This window comes from Triticum aestivum, chromosome 1A, assembly GCF_018294505.1.
Source record: "Triticum aestivum cultivar Chinese Spring chromosome 1A, IWGSC CS RefSeq v2.1, whole genome shotgun sequence".
Taxonomy (NCBI): Eukaryota; Viridiplantae; Streptophyta; class Magnoliopsida; order Poales; family Poaceae; genus Triticum; species Triticum aestivum.
This window is the reverse complement of record NC_057794.1, coordinates 308,498,169-308,523,173: the sequence shown is the minus strand read 5'-3', so window position 1 is coordinate 308,523,173 and position 25,005 is coordinate 308,498,169.

The following is a 25,005-nucleotide window of genomic DNA, read 5'->3' as shown; positions in this document are numbered from 1 at the left end:
TGAGGGAGAAGATCGTCCGAAGTGCAGACCTGCAAGAGGAGACTAGTGCCTTGTTGAAGAAACTTATGGACGAGAATGACATGCTCCGCAACGAGCGCCAAAGGCTGGTGGAGGAATCCGTGGATGTTCTCAAGCAGCGTCTTGAGGACACGAAAGAGCTCATTGCCGCTCGCCGCGGAGACTAGTTTCCTGGTTTCTTTTGATGTAATAATCGGTTTAGGATGTGGATTGTGTCGTCGGTTGTGAAATGTTGGGTTCTAGCGCGGATGTTTGGCCTTTGTTGGCCTCTTGGAATGTTGCGATTTCAATCTGGTAGCTTTTAGTCCTTTGTGTTAGGCTAGAGTTGTGCTGAACTTCTTGTGAATTGTGGTGGTTTTTAGTAATGAAAATCGGAAGGGGCAAGCCCTTCTTTGATAAAAAAAATTAATCGTCCTTATATATTCTTCAGTCTTGCTATAAGTCGCAGTAGATGCTATATAGGTCCGTCGGATCTTACATCAAGATCCGTGCTTTCAGATTTTCTTTTTTCTCTCTTAAATCTCAGTCGAGTGAGACATACCCATGCCATTAAATAGAGGCTCGGGCACCATTAATGGAGACCTTGGGAGAGAGGTGGACGACAGATGGAGGTCAAAGGGCTCTCCTCCCGATAAGCACGCGCAGGGGTCTGATCGCATGCCTCTCGTACTCAAATAGCTACCCTGCACGTCGCCTCCTAGCTAATAAAAAAGGGGACGCGTGGCGGCACGTAAATGGTACTAGTAAGTAGAACACCTACGGTTTCAATAATACTTGTGTTTCCGATTGTAACAGATTGTAACGTGACAACACTTATTCCAAAATGACTTTGTTGATTGTTAATGTGTGCGCCTTCGCAAATCGGACTGCAAATTTACCACAGCATGTTAGTGCCATGTCATGGCACCAAGCCAAGTTTCATTATTTTCATGCATGTTTTGGATTTACAGGAATTAAAAAACTAAGTTTCTCAATGTTTCCAACCCAACCACGACGCCCAGAATTTTGAATTTCATTCCCATTTCTTGCATGGAACCTAGAAATTTACCCGAGGACACACATGTGATTTTTCAACCAACTTTGGCGCACTGGAACATGTACTTGTATTTCGAATTTGAATTATGCACACAAAGGTGACACGTTCCCTCCCAGAACCACGAGCCTTCTTGAGAGAAGCTCCGATTTGCAAGAAGCTTATACCAAAATTTGTTCCTATTCGGCCAATTTTTTTTACCACAACATGGTACTACCATGACATGACACCATTCCAAGTTTCATGATTTTAAAACCAAGTTTCTCAATGTTATCGACCGAGCCATGATGCCCAGATGTTTGAATTTTATTCTCATTTTTTGCATGGGACCTACTCCCTCCTTCATCTATATAGGGCCTAATGTGTTTTTCAAGACATCCTTTGACTATTGACAAGATTAATAGCACATGAGATGTATACTATGCAAATTATATTATTGGAAGCTCCTTTGACATACAAAATTGAAGGTATGCTTTGTGTAAGTTGCATGTCATATATTATTGCTCTAACGTTTGGTCAAAGTTAGCCTCGAAAAACGCAAGGACCTATATGCATGAGAGGAGTCGACTTCGAGAGAACGTGTTTGTTCGAGAGACATCGAGGAAGACTACTATATATCGATGGTGCATGTAGGCGGGAATTAAACTAAGGGATGGTCTTATTGGTTTGGGGGATATAGGGGAAGAGTGAGACGCGGGGGGGGGGGGGGGGTAGCTAGAAGGAGATTGTTAAGTGTGAGTGTGTGTTTTACCCATCCAGGCGGAAGTTATGTGCACAAAAGAGGAGAACGATTCGATGTGGCATTAGGATTGAGGGTAATTAACTACGTATTGAGACATAGGGACCTTGAACATGCATGTGTGAGAGGTATACATGCATATGTGGGATGTGTGTGTGTGCGCGCGCGCATGATCGAGATAAAAGAAAGAAGACATAAGTCATAAGATCAACGACATGGGAGAGACGGATCGGTATGACAATATGCATGCATGTGAGAATGCATGGAAGAAGTCCCGACAATTGAGCATGTGTTTTTGTCTTTAAGAGATAGTGGCGTGGGCTGGAGCATGCATCTATGGCGAGCAGAGGGAGTGAGTCGCAACGATTGTGCAAAAGAGACCAACCTATAAATACATATGTATGGAGAGACATATATAGTGTGGGTGATAGGAAGCAAGACTCCGTGTGAGAAAGAAATGTTGACGGAGAAACTACAGATAGATACAGAGATGGAGATGCTAGCTAGAGGGACATCCGCTAGTTTGGGTGTTGGAGATGACCGTCGAGTGGTTCAAAGGGTGAAGTTATATATATGTGTGTGAGAGGGCACTTGACTTCATGTTGAGAGAAACATATGTAGTGTGCGTGATAGGGATCAAGAGTGAGGGCAAGAAAGAAGGTTGATGGAGAAACAGATAAATAGAAAGATAAAGATGCTAGCTAGTGTGCGTTAGAGATAGGAGTCGAGTTGATCAGAAGGCTGGGTTATGTGTGTGGGTGTGAGAGAGATAGAGAGAGGGTGCGTGTGAGTCACATACAAACAGATATCAGAGAGAAATGAGATCCAGAGAAATGGAGTTTTGTGTCTGCGAGAGAGAAAGATATTTCACAACGAGAGTGATAGCTAGAGAGACATACGAGGGAACGCAAGATATCTCTAGGGAGAGAGGGTGTGTGTGAGCGACATACAAGAGAATAATGGAGAAATATGAGACCCTGGGAGACAGAGTTTATGTTTGTGTGTGAGAAAGAGATATTGAAGAGGAAGAGTCGTAGGTTCTCATATCTAAGGAGCGAAAGACATCTCTGTATGAGGGGTGTGCGAGTGGCACACATGGGAATAGTAGAGAGAAATGAGACCCCGGGAGACAAAGTTTTTGTGTTTGTGTGAGAGAAAGAGATTCCACATGGAGAATCATAGTTACAAACACATAGAAGGGAGCGAGATATACTTAGAGAGAGATAGAGTGATGAAGGTCGAGGGAGAGAGTACCGTCAGTGTGTTACGAAGATAAAAGATCATTGTCGACATACATGTAGCACGAGAGATACCTGAGAGACGATGAACGCGTATAGGTCCAGAGAGATAGTCCTATATAAGCATGAGTGATAGCTATATGTGACGAATATCTGGATTAAAGGGGATTCAAATATTTAAACTGGAGATCACGACATCCATAATATTGTAACATCCCAAATTTTCAATTTGGAATGTTATACATTAGGTCATCATGCATATCATATTTTATTTTGCTTTTGGTTTTGATCCTAGAAAATCCTAGGCAACTCAAGGACCCACGAAGAGAGTTGGGGATTTCGTTATTTACATATTTGAGTTTTCTCAAATTATGTAAATAGGATCATTTGATTTTATTTATTTTATCATCAATTATTTCTATTAGAAAAATATGAGAGAGGGAATAAGATGACTTTCCAAAATATAGAAATATTGAGGATTTAATAAAAAAATCAAATAAGTTTTATTTCGGAGTTTTCGGTATTTTTATTTGAATTTAGGAAAAATGCACGTTTTTCAAAGTTGTAGTTTGGGCCCGGATAAATGTTCACTTTATTAGGTTTGATTTTAGGAACCTAGCAAAATTTATTTCGTGATTTTTGGAGTCCGTTTAGTATTTCTTTTTATTTTTCTTCCGAGCGGATTTATATAAAAAAAACGCGTAACCGACTTCGGGCCGTAACCGGCCAGGAGACCGCCGGTCGGGCCTTTAAATAGCACTCGAGGCCGGCCCGAGAGGAGAGCAGCCGCCAGCCCCAGAAACCCTAACCCTAATCCGCCCACCGCCGCCTCCCAGCCGCCGCCGCCGCCGCCGGAGCATGCGCCTTTCGAGGTTCGTCGCCGCCTTGTTTTCCGTGTGGTTTTTTTTTTCAAAAAAAAATCTGTTCGTCGTTTGTCTTTTTCGTCGGATTTTCCGCGGTTATTTTCAGATCGCGATTTCTGATCCGATTTTCGTTTTAGTATAACTTTTCGCTCGTTTATCGGAATCGGGCGATTCAAGCGCCTGGAGTTTCGTCTCGAAACCCTCTTTCCGAATAATCAACTTAAACAAGTTTTTGTTACTGTAAAATTTGTCCTAGATCCAGATTACTAGAACGAAGTTGTTTCTTTTGCCGTTTGATTTCTTTTGCTTCGTTCGATTTGATTCTTTTTGCCAACCAGGGTTCTTAAGTTGAACTCTCTGGTTAGATCTTCTATTTGAGTTTTACCTGTGCATTAGATGAGTACTTATTGTATGCTTGTTGTTTGTCTGCGATAGAATACCCGGAGTGCGCCGCCTGTTACGTTGAATCTCTAGGTTTCGCGGATCATCAGCAAGGCAAGTAACACTTTGATCATACCTTTTTCTACAACCCAGTTTTATTGCATTAGATCAATCCTCACACATTGCATGATTAGGATCTAATTAAATTGTGGGATGGGAAGTAGATGAGGTAGTACCTATTACCTATTTATTATCAAACCTTTGGGAGTTACTTCTACGTTTGCTTATTATGCCATGCTATGCTAGTAGACGTGGATTGGGTGAGTGATATCCATGACAGATGTGAGATTGTTAATTAATGGTTTATCTAAGGTGGCAACCTAACACACATCTGGGTGGATTGAGGCACCTGGGGTTTCCAGGACTTGCCTGTTTTCTTTGGACCGCCACCCAGGCCCAAAGGGATCATGAGATTATTCATACTAGAAACTTCCGTGTGCAGCCACAAGCCATTATGGGCTCTGGCATAGTTGACTAAGTTGTGCGAACTCTTACAGTGGTAGACTAGCAGATGTAGGGGATGTAGGTGGTACGGTCTACCCGATCGTAAGGTGCTAGCGCTTCTGAAAGACTATGTCTCGGTCATCCGTCTTCTCAAACACCCTGTAGTGCGAGAAACCAAACGGAGGCGATCGAGTCTTGTGGGGAAAAGTGCGCAAACCTCTGCAGAGTGTAATAAACTAATCATGGTTAGCCGTGTCCCCGATTATGGACATCTTGAGTATCTAGTACCTGGATTATCATGTGAATCTCAACATGTTACTCTAAAGTAATTTTGATGGGTTTTAATGATGTTACTTAATTGGGATTGAGAATGCTGTCAACCATTCTCGATGTTTAACAACCACCCTGATAGTAATTAATTTATTCCTTTGAAGTAGGGAAAAATTGGCTTTATGCAAAAACTGTAACCATAGAGCTTTCCACCAGCCAAATATGCATATAGTATAGTTGTTGCATTCCATTACTCTCTATGTGTTACCTTGCCAGCATATTCCATGTGCTGACCCGTTTTCGGGCTGCAACGTTAATGTTGCAGACTTTTCAGATGACGATTAAGGAGTTTTTAGGTCGTGGTTCTATACTCAGTGATGCCGTTGGAGTTGATGGACTCACTTATCTTCCAAGCCTTCCGCTGTTATCGTTATTAGATGGCCTTAAGCCATATTTATTGTAATAAGTTCTCTTTTGAGACACTCGATGTAATAAGTGTGTGATTGCTACTCTGCTATAAATCCTCCGAGTACTGTGTGGTGTCAGCATTACTGATCCAGGGATGACACCGGAGCACAGAGATCAGACTGTTTGAGGTCTGGTGGCTACAAATATCATAACGCAAATTGGTGTATCAAACATGCATATTCATTTGAATTTGGGCACGCGTGTAATGTTATATAGTTTATCAATATTGGTGATCCATAGATTCTTAAATTACAAACAATGCATGGTTTATATGCAATTAATGTCTAAATAGGATTACACTATATGTTGCGTGTGTGAAACACATTATACATGTTTGAGAAGTAAAAAAACACATGAAACACACATTAATTGGAGACAGTTAGCGAGGAATGCATACATTGGATTTCAACATAAAGTGGTTTCAAATATTTGAAAATCCAAATTGATGGATACAACCTTATGAATCTGAGATCATGCCATTTGTAAACCATATTTATGTATAAATGGTGTTGTGCTTTTGAAAGTATATATAAAAAATGATGTATATAGAATGTAATTCCAATTGAAAATGGATCCTGCACGGAAAAAAATAGAATACAAACGGGATTCGAATTGAGTTGGCACGGTAAACGTGCACTCTGCAAAATTTGAACAAAGCGGGGAAAGTCGCAGTAACCGCCCAAAACCAAAATCTGCGAGATGGAAATCACTACTGCCTATCCCTGCCACGCAAAGACTATATGCTGGATTTCTATAGGTTTCGATAGGGGTAGGTTTGTAATTTCCCCCCAAACGTGACGTAACCGCCTCTCACCCGGATTCATACATGGTGGGCGCCAAAACACAGTGTGTCCTCGGCCAAAATCGACTCCCTTCCCGATTCATATTCATACACGGTGGGCGCCAAAAACAAACTCTCGCCGGCAAATATTCGGTGTATGCGAGATTACCGTCCTATCCCCAACCGACTAGTGTTGTTGTGATGTAGTAGAAATTTGAAACAGGGGATAAGTTTGTAAATTTCCTCGCATTTGAGACAAGCGCGCCCTGAATACATGGTTCCCCCCTTCCTCTCTACCTCCCTTTTCCCCATTCGTACTCCATGGGCGCCAAAACACCCTCTCAACCCCACCCTCCTCCGTCCGCCGCCGTCCGCCAGCCCATCCACCGCCGTCCTCCTCCACCATGTCGGAGCTGATACCCCGACACCGTCGTCCATTACAAGAGATCGACCTCTCTCATCCACGGCTTCGGACCGGGATCCTTGCATCCCGTCCTCTCGCTTCATCCCCGCCGTCGTCCACCTTGCCGGCGCCGCTCCTACGACCGTCTCGTCCATCGCGCCCCGTCGCCACCGTCTACCCTCCTACATCTGCTTCCACACCATCGACAGCCATCGCTACCGCAGCACCGTCAAATTCTCAGCAGATGCGTACACGGCGCCGCACCAGAGGCGGTACTCTTTCGTATCTACTCAACTTATTTATCGCAGCAAGAAAATAGATCGCCACTGCTTTACTCTGATTTCTTGTCTTGGTTGCGAAGTTGCCTTTGTCCGGTTTGCACCTTCAGATCCGCCATGGCATGCTCAACACCATACTCGCAATGCTTATGGTTTTCCCCTTTTATATTCCACACTAGTTAAATCACAGTAGACTAAATTTCAAAATTGGGTCAGTCGATTGTTCAGAGCTCGCCGAAGTTTGCCGGTGCGATTGAAGTGGCTCGGGTGGTTGTGGGGCCTCGCCGAACGAAGAAAACTCGACGCGGGTGGGGGTTGGGGTGGGGGTGGGGGTGGGGTGGCGGAGGAACATAGGCGGTGGGGGCCGGTGGTCCGGCCGGCGGCCCGTGCAGTGTTCTGTATGGGAAGAATCAGAGACGAGGAAGAAGAAGGGTTAGGACACGTAGGATCTTCATCCAACCGCCTGAAATGGTCGAGAGACAGCTAGGAGTTGCATTCTTAATGCGCTCTGGTTCATCATGTGTGGGCACTACGCAACCAACATTTTATTATCCAAAATCTGCTTGCTCTTCTTTACCATGTTCCTCTTCCGTTCTTCTTTAATATGTACTCTCTCCGTTCCTAAATAGAAGTCTTTGTATAGATTCCACCATGGACTACATATGGAGCAAAATGAGTGAATCTACACTCTAAAATGTACCTGGATACATCTATATGTGATCCATAGTAGAAATCTCTACCAAGACTTATATTTTGGAACGGAGGGAGTATGATAGTAGTACAGTATGTTCCTTGTACTGAAGATGAGCAGGGACATTTGCAGTATAGATGTCTATACGGTCGGTTGTGATGGACACTTTGAGCCTCTTTGATTCCTAGGATCTTGTAAACATAGGAATAGGATTTGTAGTGGCCTGCCCACTTGAATCCTATAAGAATAGCAAGGAAATGTGGGGAGCTGTGTCGCCTTTGAGAGTTACATTGATATTAACAGTACCGCACCTTCACTTGAAGAGGGTTGGTATCCGAAGCCTTTCTAGCCGTACCGGCAATACTAGCACATATATTCCAGCAAGTTCCACTTTGCTGATTTTACTTTGATGCTTAAGGTTTTCCCGTTATATCTACACTATGATCTGTGTAGTTGCTTTGTGTCGCACTAGCAGCAGTCCACTCTTGAAGCTAAACACTGCAATGACTTACAAAATTGGCACCAAGGCATTGAGTGCCATTCTGGATGCAATGAAACTCATACGCTCCCCACCTGTTGATTCTTGTTCAGAATATGATCCTAATGACTATTCTAACCTCGAGGAATCAAAGGCAGATGCCTTGTCCTGTTCACCCATCAAGGTGCTTGTTCTAATTTGGCAATGTTTTATTGATTGCGGGTATCTTGCATATGTTGTCTTGCATTTCTTCTACTTTGTTGCACCGCCATCTGCTTAGTTTACTCATCATATATGTCGAGATGCCATGCCCATCCATTATCAATACATATTCCATCTGTCATCATACCATGTTTTTCCACTCAAATGTTGTTTTTGTGCATCAGACATCAAAAAGGAAGAGGGTGATTGCTGAACCTGAAGGAGCACCAGCAAAGTCCTTTAAAAATGTGGTGGTGCCGGAGAAATCAGACAACACCCCACTTATATTGGTTGTACAACCAGTGACACAAAACGTAGGACCGACTCCAGCAGACTATACCCATACTTCACTGGACACACCACTAGCCCCACCACACAGGACCTGCACTCTAGCAAAAGGTACACCGATTTCATTTGCCATAGCACTAGCTGTACCATAGAAAAATCCCACTCCAGCAAAAAGTACAGCAAGTCGACTGGCCGAAGACCTATCCCAACTGCAGAGACGGCCAATTCCTGCAGATTGGAACCCCATTCCATTTATTCCCAGTTTAAAAGACACTGCTTTCAATGTTGTTAGGGACTACATTCATATATTCCCATCATGGGAAGATTATTGTGAAGACAAACACCATTTTCACATCTTCCTGTCCAACTTACGTGTAAGTGCTATTATTCATGGTTATTATTTTCCTGTTTTCTACTGATTGAACACATGAATGATTTACATTACATTGTTGTAACTAGGCGAGGGTCAATCTGGATAGTCATGAAGAGCAAAGCTTGCTTGTGCTTTTCAAGGAAGCATTGCAGCAGTATCGGTGTTACCTGAGGAAATCACACTTTGATGGCAAGTCTATAAACGAATTTCCAGTGAAGTCTCCTGTGCTAAATTTAGAAGACATTGAATGGAAAAAACTTTTTATGCACTGGTCTCGTTCCCAGGATGAGGTACTGTCTATGAAATCACATGATAATTTGAACTTCTACTTTTTCGCATGTGCCTTATGGATCTTTTTTGCAGGAAATCTGCTCGAAGAAGAATTCCGGTTTGACAAGAACGACTAGATATCGAAAATATGATGCCCGCTGCTTTGCTCTTGTTAGTACCTGTTGTCCTGTATCACTGTACTTGCATACATACCTGGTTCATTATGTGACAGCAGTATGCATGATAGCTTGCTTATGAATTGTTCGCTCCAAATTATCTGATCTGTATGAATGGTTACATTAGTGTAGAATATATCCAATGCCAATATTTTTTAGCTCTGCATTGTTCTTGTAAGTACATGCTATCCTTTATCAGTGTACTTATAATGACAGGTAGTTGTTCATGTACCATCACTCTGCAGCTTATTTTCCTTTGCCCTCCATTTTCTACACATCAGATCAATATTTACTCTTACCATAAGGTTGATACCGAAGAAGTTTAGCTGTGCATTGCTCTTGGCTGTACCTTTTGCATGTATCGCTGCACTTACATTTATAGCTACTTGGTTATGTAGCATCACTCTTCATCTTATCTTAAATATGCTCCATTTTTTCGTGTATTATCACATCTATATTTACTCTTAACAAAATGTAGAATAAAGGCAATGCTTTTGAAGAAGATTCTGTGGTAAACTTCTTGAATTGCCCCCCATCAGCATGGACAAGCCCTTTATAGAGCCTGTCTTCACCAATAATGTAAGTTTGTCCATCTCAAGCCTTCAAACTTTGTTGTATATATTTGGTTAGGCATGACTGCAACAGCTGTTTATTTTTGGTGTTTGCATCAAATTGCTTGTTTAAAGTTTATTATGTAGTTCATAAACAAAAGTTTGTCCTTTCTCAATTTAAGTTTTCAGTTGTACAACCAACTTCCTTCTTCATACCATGTAAATTAAGCTATACAGAGCAAGTGATCTTCTTTTGCACTGCATGTATGCTTCTGTTCTTCATCCGTAGTCCAGTGGTGTGGTGAACCTACCCACTACATCACAATGTCATATTCTGCAATGTCTTAACTATGAACAATATCATATCATTCTACTATTATTTAGACCGTCTCTTTATTTGCCAATCTGAAATGGTATAAATTGACAGCACACTAACCATTGATACTTATGAGTTCTTGATCTGTAATCCAGTGGTGGCGTGAAGCTGCCAACTCCTTCACAATGTCATTTCCTGCCATGTCTTGACCTGAACAATACCATATTGTGTTAATGCAAATTTAAACTTTGTCACTTTATTCGTCAGTAAGAAATGTGATGAATTGTCATCACTGATACTTTTATGTGCAAAACCTGTCATCTGTCTGCTTGTTTATCTTTCAGAGTGAGGAAGATATAAGTGTTGAACAAGCGCAGTCTCATCATCTTGCTCATCTGCTTGTGCTGCAGCTCCCCAGCAGGGCTAACCTTTCTTGAACTCTATTGAAGTGCTGTCGGTTTTGTATATTATTTTGTCGGCGTGTTTATTTGCACTGGTGGCGATCTTTGATGCCCAGTGTATGTAATCTGCTGTCTGCTTGTGGTTTATTATCATAGTGGTGAACTTTGATGCCCAGTGGATGTAATATACCGTAATTTCTTTATTGTATAGTATAGGTTTTTTCTTATTCACGATGCTGCAGTTATTTTACTGTATATATACCCTGTCTTCGCAGTAAACCGGCCAAACCACAAAATTACGGTACATAATCGGGCCGTCATGCAATCACAATGTAGGTTGGGCATGAAACGTGCCGATCAGCTCACGGGCCGCAGCAACCCGAAATGAACCACAGCCCATGATTGTGCGAATCAAATCATGGGCTTTTAACAGGCCGAAAAATTGTCGCAGTGCTTGTTTGGCCCAATCAAATATCGGCTGCGAGCAGGCCGGATGCAAACCGGGCCGTAGTTAGGCCAAACTATATGACAGGCTTTTAACAGGCTGAAATTAATATAGGGCCGAAATGTTAAACGGGCCCTTAATAGGCCAAAACTAATATCAGGCCGAATTACTAAGTGTGCCTTTAGCAAGTGGGCCCAAAAGCATAGTGTCCAGTTGACGGGCCGAATCTAATATGGGCCATAATTAGTCCCAAAACCTCTTAAAGGGCCAGACCTGATCTGGGCCATAATTTGGCCCAGAACATGGTAGGCTTTTAACGGGCCAGATCTCATATGGGCCACTATTAGGCCCGGAGTGTGGCAGGCCATTAATAGACCGGATCAAATATGGGTCGGCATTTGACCCAAAACATGGCAGCCAGTTAACGGGCCGGCCTACTAGGGTCCTCAAAATCTTGTGGGCCCACAGCTGGGCCGGCCCATTAATGTCGACGAAATCTCGTGGGCCTTTAGCTGGGCCGGCCCATTATGATCCGCAAGAGTTTTGTGGGCCTTTACCTGGGCCGGCCTATTATGGCACACGAAAATCTTGTGGGCCTTTACCTGGGCCGGCCCATTATGGCCCACAAAATCTTGTGGGCCTTTAGTTGGGCCAACCCATTATGGTCCGCAAAATCTCGCGGGCCTTTAGCTGGGCCGGCCCATTATGGTCCGTAAAATCTTGTGGGCCTTTAGTTGGGCCGGCCCATTTAAACTTGTTGGGCCATGCCACGTGTCGACGTATCATAGGCGCCTTCTGTCCAGTGAGTGGATGACATCTGTCCCGACGATGAGCCGACACGTGTTTCCTCTAGCCAATGATGATTTTACATGTGGAAAATCCCCATTGGTCGGGGCTGTTAACGGGTCATCGGATCGAAAACCCGACCCGATAGCTTAACAGCGTTCCATTATGGTGGATGCCACGTGTCGGTCACCCTTGACGAAAGCACTTCTGTGACGCACGATTTATTGTCATGGAAGTGGACACTTCCGTGATGATAATTTTGGTAATGTCAAGGAACACTTCTACGATAGCACATGTATGACTATCTTGATTCTGTCATAAATTTGTCATGGATGTACATGCATGACAAAAAAGCGACCTACTGTGACACACATGTATCATCACGGAAGTGTATTTTTTTTGTAGTGTATCCTAAAGAGACTCGAAGGTCCCACCAAGGATAGAACCGCATATTGAAACACTTTTACAAGGTGGATATCATTACATCAACAATACATAATAGATGGGGATACATACAAAAGGCATACAATGCTACACGAATACAACATCATCTTACATAAGAGCACCATCCGACTATGGATGAAACACAAACAGAAACTCAAATGACATCCACCCTGCTAGCCCAGGCTGCCGACCTGGAACCTATCCCCTGATCGAAGAAGAAGCAGAAGAAGAACTCCAGAACAAGCAAACATCTCTCTCGCGTTATGATCATCGCATAACCTGTACCTGCAACTATTGTTGTAGTAATCTGTGAGCCACGAGGACTCAGCAATCCCATTACCATGGGTATCAAGACTAGCAAAGCTTAATGGGAAAGGAAGGGGTAAAGTGGTGAGGTTGCAGCAGCGACAAAGCAAGTATGGTGGCTAACATATGCAAATAAGAGAGAGAAGAGAAGCAACGGAATGGTCATGAAGCTAGCAATGATCAAGAAGTGATCCTGAACTCCTACTTACGTCAAACATAACCCAAAACCGTGTTCACTTCCCGGACTCCGCCGAAAAGAGACCATCACGGCTACACACGTGGTTGATGCGTTTTAATTCAAATCTGGTGTCAAGTTATCTACAACCGGACATTAACAAATTCCCATCTGCCACATATCCGCGGGCACGGCTTTCGAAAGATAATACCCTGTAGGGGTGTCCCAACTTAGCCCATCACAAGCTCTCACGGTCAACGAAGGATATTCCTTCTCCCAAGAAGACCCGATCAGTCTCGGAATCCCAGTTTACAAGACATTTCGACAATGGTAAAACAAGACCAGCAAAGCCGCCCGATGTGCCAACAATCCCGATAGGAGCTGCACATATCTCGTTCTCAGGGCAACACCAGATAAGTCAAGCTATGAGTAAAACCAGCCCTCAAGTTTCCCCAAGGTGGCCCGTCGGATTGCTCGGTTCGGACCAACACTTAGAGAAGCGCTGGCCCCGGGGGGGTTAAAATAAAGATGACCCTAGGGTTGGCCGACCCAAGGGAAAGGTATAGGTGGTGGTGAGGCAAATGGTAAAACCAAGGTTGGGCCTTGCTGGAGGAGTTTTATTCAAAGCGAACTGTCAAGGGGGTCCCATAAACCACCCAACCGCGTAAGGAACACAAAATCAAGGAACATAACACCGGTACGACGGAAACTAGGGCGGCAAGAGTGGAACAAAACACCAGGCATAAGGCCGAGCCTTCCACCCTTTACCAAGTATATAGATGCATTAATTAAATAAGAGATATTGTGATATCCCAACATAATCCTGTCTGCCATGGAGTAATCTTCAACTTCACCTGCAACTAACAACGCTATAAGAGGGGCTGAGAAAAAGCGGTAACATAGCCAAGCAACGGTTTGGTAGGAAGGGTGAAAAGGTTAGAGGCTTGTAGAACAAGTGATAGGAAGCGCAGCATAGCGATAGAATGAAGCAACTAGCATAGCAATGATATTAATGATATCCAAGGTGACGGTTATCTTGCCTGAAATCCCGCTAGGTAGAAGAACGAGTCCATGAAGAAGACGAACGGATGAAGCCGAACCAATCATAGACGAACGAATCCTCACGATCGCAACGAAACAGGAACTATTGAGAAGAAGCACACAACATGGTAAACACACCACACATATACATGACATGATGCTCAACCAAGTATGATGCAAGACAAGACTACATGAAGCTACTCATGGCAAGAGATGATGCATACAAGAACAACACATCAAAGCAAGGTTAAATGAGGCCGGAAACAACATATAACAATTCCGGTAAGTCCTCATATGCAAATTTCGAAATTGGTCCAGATCTGAACAAACATTAAGTTGAAGTTGTTAAACAGCAAGTTAAGATGCACCAAGATGATCTACACGAAAATCTAGTCAAGTTACATATAAAGTTCAATTGGTTCGGAGCTACGGCCTAGAAGATATGAGCAAAACAAGTCAAACATGGCATTGATGCAAAATACATTCAAACATCAAGCAAACATCTCAAAACAAGGATGCAACATGATAATATGAAACTTCATGCAAAATCAAGCAAGTTTCATATAGAGCACACTCAAAACGGAGCAACGGTTCAACACATACGCATGAAACAAGTTTAAAGGACAAGCTGTCCAAAACAGCAACTAGGCATCTAGCAAGCATCAAAACAATATTCTACAACATCTCAATGTGAAAACAAAAGGCATGGGCATGAAGTACAGGTAAAGCATGACAAAATATGAACACTGAGCTATCTCCAGAAAACACTATAACATGCTCAAAAGGACATGGCAAGATTGCAAATTATAATAGTTCACAGACTTAGCAGAAATCACTGGACATGGCAGAAATAACATCAGGTTGCAATGTTTAGAGCTATCAAACAACATATTACAGGAACTTAATATGGCAAACAAAGGCATGGCATGCTAATACTAAAGACAAAGAAAAAAACTCCCTTAATGAACTTATTCCAAAGATCAACAGAAAAGATGGTAGCATCCATGCAAACATGGCAAGTGATATGATAGATTCAGACATGGCAGGAACAACGATAAGTAAGGCATGTTGGTGAGATTGTACCACTCACCACAGAGCAATACATGGCATTACAAGGTGACCAACAGTAAGATGACATAATTATGAAGCTAAACATGGCAATAGCATGGATCACTAGCAAAACACATGGCAAAACTGAACTTAATGTTAACAGGCTGACAACAATATTATTTAGCAAATTGAGAGCAAGATTACAACGAGCTACAGCAGGCTATAAATGCAACAAGGGGCATGGATGGATAGAGCATGACATGTATAACAAAACATCATTAGTGAACATCTCCAGATTATGCATAGAATGACTTGTAGCAGCAGGTTTACATAGCATCATGTTGTAACAGATTCAGCCTAGCAAAACAGTAACAACAAGTACCCTACTTCACGAGCTCGATGCACTCACCACAAGGCACACAAAAATACATGGATTGCACCACTGTAAAGATGGCATGATGTAGCTCAAAACTCATGTAGACATCAAGCTCATAGGATGCACACACAAAATGCAATGAAAAAAGACAAATCAGCAAGTTCTGATAACAGATAGCAGTTAACATCATATAGCACTCTTGCAACGATGATAATGGCATCAAGATGGACTCAAACAAGCATGGCTCAATGGAACAAAATGAAGAGCACATCATGATGAACATTTCGATATATCATATGCATGAATCGGAGCTATATGCAAGGAGATATGGCATGTCAAAGGGGACACCACAATGTAGGAAAACAGGGACTTAGTGGAAAAATCACCTCCGCGAAAAGTCAATGCGGGATCGAGCGGAGCGGGACGGCGCGGTGCGGGATGGATCCGGCCGTTTGGTTGGAGGGATGGGTGGATCTCGTCCACCCCGACGAGATCTCGCCGGAGTTGGCCGGACTTGCGCCGGAGACAGAGAAGCAGGCATCGCCGGGGTCGGAGAAGCGAGATTTGGCCGGATCCAGGGCGGTGGAGGACGTCAGGGCCGGATCCGGGTGGAAGGAGGACGCTTGGCACGGGGCGGCGAGCTCCTCACGGCGGCGGCGGCGGCGAGCCTTGCGGGGGCGCCGGCAAGGAAGAACTGGCGGCGGGGCGGCACGCTAGGGGCAGCGGGGCAGGCGCGGGCCAGCGTGAGCGAGCGGCGGCAGCGTGGCCAGTTGCGCCGGCGAGCGGGCGTGGGGCTCGGGGCGGGCCGGCCTCGGGTCCTGGCGGGCCGCGCGGTGCAGGGGAGCCGGCGAGGCAACGTGGCGAGCTCCCGTTGGCCGGGAGCGGCCACTGGGGTGAGGTGGCGCGACCCAATTGGTCGGAGTGGTGTGGCGGTGGCAGTGGACATGTCCGGCGCGACGCGGACGCGTCCGGCGGCGCGGGGAGGAGTTTGCTAGGGTTTCATCTGCGCGAGATTTCGGGGAGGGGCACATATTTATAGGTAGAGGGAGCTAGGAGAGTCCAAATGAGGAGCGGTTTTCGGCCACGCGATCGTGATCGAATGACCGAGAGCATGGAGGGGGTCTGGATGGGTTATTGGGCCACTTTGGAGGGGTGTTGGGCTGCACACAAAAGAGGCCTTTGCGGCTACCCGGTTAACCGTTAGAGTATCAAACGGACTTCAAATGGCACGCAACTTGACAGGCGGTCTACCGGTGATATACCAAGGCCACTCGGCAAATCTCGGCCCATTCCGAGAATGTTTTTCTCCCGCTCACAAAACAAGGTCCGAGAGGAGCGACGGACGCGTGCGAGTGTGGCCGTGCTTAGAATGGATGACGGAGAGAACCGGCGGAACCCGAACGGATGCAAGTTTTGAAAAACATGCAGATGAAATGTAGATGATGACATGGAAAAATGCAACATGCAAGCAAATGACATTGCAACAACGACGAGTAGCTGGAAGACACCTGGCGCATCGAATCCGGGGCGTTACAGATGGTGAGCCCAGATTCTGCAAAATGGCTTGAGGCCATGAAATCTGAGATGGGATCCATGTATGAGAACAAAGTGTGGACTTTGGTTGACTTGCCCATTGATCCGAAAGCCATCAAAAATAAATGGATCTTCAAGAAGAATACTGACGCTGATGGTAATGTTACTATATATAAAGCTCGACTTGTTGCAAAAGTTTTTCGACAAGTTCAAGGGATTGACTACGATGAGACCTTCTCACCCGTAGCGATGCTTAAGTCTGTCCGAATCATGTTAGCAATTGTTGCATTTTATGATTATGAAATTTGGCAAATGGATGTCAAAACAGCATTCCCGAATGGATTTCTAGAAGAAGAGTTGTATATGATGCAACCGGAAGGTTTTGTCGATCCAAAGGGAGCTAAGAAAGTGTGCAAGCTCCAGCGATCCATTTATGGACTGGTGCAAGCCTCTCAGAGTTGGAATAAACATTTTGATAGTGTGATCAAAACATATGGTTTTATACAGACTTTTGGAGAAGCCTGTATTTACAAGAAAGTGAGTGGGATCTCTGTAGCATTTCTAATATTATATGTGGATGACATATTGTTGATTGGAAATGATATAGAATTTCTGGATAGCATAAAAGGATATTTGAATAAGAGTTTTTCAATGAAAGACCTCGGTGAAGCTGCTTATATATTGGGCATCAAGATCTATAGAGATAGATCGATATGCTTGATTGGACTTTCACAAAGCACATACCTTGACAAAGTTTTGAAAAAGTTCAAAATGGATCAAGCAAAGAAAGGGTTCTTGCCTATATTGCAAGGTGTGAAGTTGAGTAAGACTCAATGCCCGACCACTGCAGAAGATAGAGAGAAAATGAAAGATGTTCCCTATGCTTCAGCCATAGGCTCTATCATGTATGCAATGATGTGTACCAGACCTGATGTGTGCCTTGCTATTAGTTTAGCAGGGAGGTACCAAAGTAATCCAGGAGTGGATCACTAGACAGCGGTCAAGAACATCCTGAAATACCTAAAAAGGACGAAGGATATGTTTCTTGTTTATGGAGGTGACAAAGAGCTCATCGTAAATGGTTATGTCGATGCAAGCTTTGACACTGATCCGGACGATTCTAAATCGCAAACCGGATACGTGTTTTTATTAAACGGTGGAGCTATCAGTTGGTGCAGTTCTAAACAAAGCGTCGTAGCGGGATCTACATGTGAAGCGGAGTACATAGATGCTTCGGAAGCAGCAGATGAAGGAGTTCATGTCAGATCTAGGTGTCATACCTAGTGCATCGGGTCCAATGAAAATCTTTTGTGACAATACTGGTGGAATTGCTTTGGCAAAGGAATCCCGATTTCACAAGAGAACCAAGCACATCAAGAGATGCTTCAACTCCATCCGAGATCAAGTCCATATGGGAGACATAGAGATTTGCAAGATACATACGGATCTGAATATTGCAGACCCGTTAACTAAGCCTCTTCCATGAGCAAAACATGATCAACACCAAGTCTCCATGGGTGTTAGAATCATTACTGTGTAATCTAGATTATTGACTCTAGTGCAAGTGGGAGACTAAAGAAAATATGCCCTAGAGGAAATAATAAAGTTATTATTTATTTCCTTATATCATGATAAATGTTTATTATTCATGCTAGAATTGTATTAATCGGAAACATGATACATTTGTGAATACATAGACAAACAAAGTGTCACTAGTATGCCTCTACTAGACTAGCTCGTTAATCAAAGATGGTTATGTTTCCTAGCCATAGACATGAGTTGTCATTTGATTAATGGGATCACATCATTAGGAGAATGATGTGATTGACTTGGCCCATTCCGTTAGCTTAACACTTGATCGTTTAGTTTGTTGATATTGCTTTCTTCATGACTTATACATGTTCCTGTGACTATGAGATTATGCAACTCCCGTTTACCGTAGGAACACTTTATGTGCTACCAAACATCACAACATAACTGGGTGATTATAAAGGTGCTCTACAGGTTTCTCCAAAGGTACTTGTTGGGTTGGTGTATTTCAAGACTAGGATTTGTCACTCCGTTTGTTGGAGAGGTATCTCTGGGCCCACTTGGTAACATCACTTAAGCCTTGCAAGCATTGCAACTAATGAGTTAGTTGCGGGATGATGTATTACGAAACAAGTAAACATACTTGCCGGTAACGAGATTGAACTAGGTATTGAGATACCGACGATCGAATCTCGGGCAAGTAACATACCGATGACAAAGGGAACAACGTATGTTGTTATGCGGTTTGACCGATAAAGATCTTCGTAGAATATGTAGGAGCCAACATGAGCATCCAGGTTCCGCTATTGGTTATTGACCGGAGACATGTCTCGGTCATGTCTACATAGTTCTCGAACATGTAGGGTCCGCACGCTTAAAGTTTGATGACGATTATATTATGAGTTTATGTGTTTTCATATAACAAAGGTAGTTCGGAGTCCCAGATGTGATCACGGACATGATGAGGAGTCTCAAAATGGTCGAGACATGAGGATTGATATATTGGACGACTATATTCGGACACCGGAATGGTTCCGGGGGTTATCGAATATATACCGGAGTACCGGGGGGTTACCGGACCCCCCCCCCCCCGGAGGTTAATGGGCCTCATGGGCCCAATTGGTGGAACGGGAGAGGCGGCCAAGGGGCAGCCGCGCGCCCCTCCCCTCCCATGTCTGAATTGGACTAGGAAGGGGGGCGGCGCCCCCCTTTCCTTTCTCCCTCTTTCTCCTTCCCTCTCCTTCCCTACTCCAACATGGAAAGGGGGAGTCCTACTCCCGGTGGGAGTAGGACTCCTCATGGGGCGCGCCAAGGGTGGCTGGCCCCCTCCCCCTCCTCTACTCCTTTATATACGGGGAGGGAGGCACCCCTAGAGACACAACAATTTATCCCTTGGATCTCTTAGCCGTGTGCAGTGCCCCCCTCCACCATAATCCACCTCGGTCATATCGTAGCGGTGCTTAGGCGAAGCCCTGTGTCGGTAGAACATCATCAATGTCACCACGCCGTCGTGCTGACAGAACTCTCCCTCAAAGCTCGGCTAGATCGGAGTTCGAGGGACGTCATCAAGTTGAACGTGTGCAAAACTCGGAGGTGTCGTGCGTTCGGTGCTTGATCGGTTGGATCGTGAAGACGTACGACTACATCAACCGTGTTGTGCTAACGCTTCTGCTTTCGGTCTATGAGGGTACGTGGACAACACTCTCCCCTCTCGTTGCTATGCATCACCATGATCTTGCATGAGTGTAGGATTTTTTTTGAAATTACTACGTTCCCCAACAGTGGCATCCGAGCTAGGTTTTATGCGTTGATGTTATATGCACGAGTAGAACACAAGTGAGTTGTGGGCAATACAAGTCATACTGCTTACCAGCATGTCATACTTTGGTTCGGCGGTATTGTTGGATGAAGCAGCCCGGACTGACATTACACATATGCTTACGCGAGACTGGTTCTACCGACGTGCTTTGCACACAGGTGGTTGGCGGGTGTCAGTTTCTCCAAATTTAGTTGAACCGAGTGTGGCTACGCCCGGTCCTTGAGAAGGTTAAAACAACACTAACTTGATGAACTATCGTTGTGGTTTTTATGCGTAGGTAAGAATGGTTCTTGCTCAGCCCGTAGCAGCCACGTAAAACATGCAACAACAAAGTAGAGGACATCTAACTTGTTTTTGCAAGGCATGTTGTGATGTGATATGGTCAAGGCATGATGCTATATTTTATTGTATGAGATGATCATGTTTTGTAACCGAGTTATCGGCAACTGGCAGGAGCCATATGGTTGTCGCTTTATTGTATGCAATGCAATCGCCCTATAATGCTTTACTTTATCACTAAGAGGTAGCGATAGTCGTAGAAGCATAAGTTGGCGAGACGACAATGATGCTATGATGGAGATCAAAGTGTCGCGCCGGTGACAATAGTGATCACGACGGTGCTTCGAAGATGAAGATCACAAGCACAAGATGGTGATGGCCATATCATATCACTTATATTGATTGCATGTGATGTTTATCTTTTATGCATCTTATCTTGCTTTGATTGACGGTAGCATTATAAGATGATCTCTCACTAAATTATCAAGGTATAAGTGTTCTCCCTGAGTAAGCACCATTGCGAAAGTTCTTCGTGCTGAGACACCACGTGATGATCGGGTGTGATAGGCTCTACGTTCAAATACAATGGGTGCAAAATAGTTGCACACATGGAATACTCAGGTTAAACTTGACAAGCCTAGCATATGCATATATGTCCTCGGAACACTGAGACCAAAAGGTCGAGCGTGAATCATATAGTAGATATGATCAACATAGTGATGTTCACCATTGAAACTACTCAATCTCACGTGATGATCGGACATGGTTTGGTTGATTTGGATCACGTGATCACTTAGAGGATTAGAGAGATGTCTATCTAAGTGGGAGTTCTTAAGTAATATGATTAATTGAACTTAAATTTATCATGAACTTAGTACCTGATAGGTTTTTGCTTGTCCATGTTGATTGTAGATAGATGGCTCGTGTTGTTGTTCCATTGAATTTTAATGCGTTCCTTGAGAAAGCAAAGTTGAAAGATGATGGTAACAATTACACTGACTGGGTCCGTAACTTGAGGATTATTGTCGGTGTCAAAATCGGCGGATCTCGGGTAGGGGGTCCCGAACTATGCGTCTAGGTGGATGGTAATAGGAGGCAGGGGACACGATGTTTTACCCAGGTTCGGGCCCTCTTGATGGAGGTAAAACCCTACGTCCTGCTTGATTTATTCTTGATGATATGAGTATTACAAGAGTTGATCTACCACGAGATCGGAGAGGCTAAACCCAAGAAGCTAGCCTATGGTATGATTGTATGTTGTCCTACGGACTAAAACCCTTCGGTTTAAATAGACACCGGAAAGGGCTAGGGTTACACAAGATCGGTTACAAAGGAGGAGATATACATATCCGTATTGCCTAGCTTGCCTTCCACGCCACGTAGAGTCCCATCCGGACATGAGACAAAGTCTTCAATCTTGTATCTTCATAGTCTAACAGTCCGGCCAAAGGATATTGTCCGGTTGTCTGGAGACCCCCTAATCCAGGACTCCCTCAGTAGCCCCTGAACTAGGCTTCAATGACGATAAGTCCGGCGCGCAGTATTGTCTTTGGCACTGCAAGGCGGGTTTGTCCTCCGAATACATCATGGAAGAATTTGAATACAAGGATAGTGTCCGACCCTGCAAAATAAGTTCCACATACCAACGTAAAGAGAATAATATTTCCACAAATCTAATCTGCTGACACATTTTGGCAACATGACATTATGCCATGGCCCGGTAATTATTAGAACCGTTTCCTTTAACTAGCCCCGCACATAACGCGAGGCAGTTCCTTGACACGTCTTGTCAACGCAGAGATCGTGTTCCCCTTATCACGGGATTCTCATCAATATGGGCGTGGGTAACCCAACCGCGCCATCGATTACGGCGCTTGGGGGATAAGCGAGTTTTACCAGGCTAGTGTGGGCGCATAGTTTCGGCCGCCCATATAAAGGGATAAGGATTCACCTTTTCATCCACGCCTTCTTCCTCCTTTGCTCATCCATTTTCGCACACTCGAGCTCCAGCGCCCAAGTCCGCATTTCCCACCTCAACCTTCTCCAACCATGTCCGGAGCGGGAGGCAGGTGGATGGTCTCCTCCGTCATGGAGGGACACATCAAGAAGTTGAGGAGAGCCGGATACCTGCCCGACGACATCGCGCACCGGCTCCCAGATGAAGGGCAGCTCATCCCCACCCCCAGGCCCCATGAGAGGGTAGTGTCCTTACCCATTTCCTCCGTGGACTGGGATTCCCTCTCCACCCATTCGTCTGGGGGCTCATGTTCTACTACGGCCTGGATTTCCACGATCTGGCCCTGAACTTCATCCTCAACATCTTGGCGTTTATCGTCATGTGCGAGGCCTTCCTCCGCATCAAGCCCCACTTCGGCTTATGGCTGAAGACCTTCAATGTCAAGCCGAAGGTAGTGAGCGGCCGCCAGGCGGAGTGTGGAGGCGCCATGGTGGGCAAGATGCCCAACGTCACATGGCTCGAGGGCTCCTTCGTGGAGACCATAAAGGGGTGGCAATCGGGGTGGTTCTACATCACCGAGCCGCGTGACCCTAAATGGGCAGCGGCCCCCGAGTTTCGATCTGGCATCCACACGCAACTCACCTCCAGGCAAGAGAAGGGCCTGTCCTGGGGTAGTTCGGGAAAGCTGACCGGACTCCAAACATGTATCCAAAACATGGTGAGCAAGAAGCTCAAACTCATCAATGTAGTCCAAGTCATGCTCATCCGCCGGATCCTCCCATGTCAACAACGGGCTATCAACTTGTGGGAGTTCGACCCGGCCCAGCACCAAACTCTGAACAGACTCTTCAACACAACACACGAGGATGCCTGGAAGGTGCTATTCAAGGGTGCCGAGGTTCCCCCTCCCACTATCGAGGATCGCGGATTCAGCACGAAGCGCCAAGCCAGCGCGGTAAGCTGTTTTACCTCTTACAGGATATTCGTTTTTCATAGTTTGACTCTATGCGGGATCTAAGCTCCCGTACCTTTGACAGGATTGGCTGGAGACGGCCGGTCAGATCGACTGTTCGGCTCCCTTGCCCGAAGGCCCAGGAGACGCTCTCCTAACGAAGATGCTGACTCCGGCTCCTTACAAGGTGCCGGAGAAGACCAAGAAGGCCAAGGGAACCCGAAAGAGTTCCCGACGCCAGGTGGTATCAGACTCATCGTCCGATAACTCCACGACGCACTCCTCCCCCGAAGACGAGGAGGAAGATGAAGATGCTCCCCCTCCAGTCGGGGGAGACAAGAAAAGGAAGGTCGCCCCAACTGGGGAGGCCAAAGGGTCCAAGAAGGGAAGGACTCCCCTTCCGGACTACTCCACCACCGCCGCCGAAGGCGAAGACGAGTGGCTACTCAGGGACAAGCCCCTGGCAAAGTCGTAAGTATTAGGATGCTAGAGCAACTCATAGCATACCTTTATCGCACTGCCTCTCCTAACGCCGAATTATGACTATGCACACCGCCACGAGCCCGTATCGATGTATCAACGGACGGCTCCCTGGGCTCATCAGATATGGATGGCGATCCACTTCCGACCGCCACCTCCCCTGGCCCTACGGACAACGCCGAGGTATTGTCTCAAGAGACACCGGGTCTAGGGGAGACAGTCCCGGAGGCGCCTCAAGGCGACCTTCCAGACTCCGGGAGCAGGGGAGCGAGGCTCCTGAGGGCTCTGAGTTCGGCCCTCAGTCGAACACCGCGCCGGAACCCCCAGCGGTTCCGGACTCGGGAAGGCGGCCTCCTTCCAAAAGGGGCAAGACGCATGTGCCGGTGACCTTTGTCCATCCAGAGGCACCGGACAATCTACTGGGATCGCTTCACAGCGCTTCCATCGACGAAGAGCACCGCACTATTATGAGTGTGCATAGACAGTAGCCCCTGATGCTCTGTTCAGTGTTCACAAAGAAAAGCCGAACGGAGGATCAAACAATATCGCGGGAGTCTAATATAAGTATGTCAATATGCGGTATGCAGGCTTCGCTGCTGGCCTCTACCGCACTAACTGCGGAGGTCGTTGTACTGAAGCAGGACCTTAAAGGGTCCAAGGGCGAGCTTGGCCTTGCCAAGAGGCAGCTCGAGGAGAACCAAGGTAAGTAGTACCTAGTCTATGGATATGTATAAAGAGAATGTGATTGCAAAATGACAGGATCATCGTAAATTTGCCAAGGGCCACGAACGAGGTGGCGACCCTGAAGAAGCACTATCCGAGGCCGAAGACAAAGCGACCAAGGAGCGCACTGAGTGGGAAAGGCATGAGGCACGGGTGGGCGAGGTGCAGCAAGAGCTCCATGCTCTCGTGACGAAGCACGAGGCGCTGGAGCTTGACTTGAAGACGCGAGAGTCCGAGCTTGCCACGGCCCTTGAGAGTGCAAAGAGTGCCAAGGCCGAATCCCAAAAGGCCCTCCAGGAGATTGACGCGATGAATAAAATAGCGGCGGGTAAGGCATTCTATATGCAAAGCAAGCATATGAAAGTAAATTACTTGTTACTTACCCGAA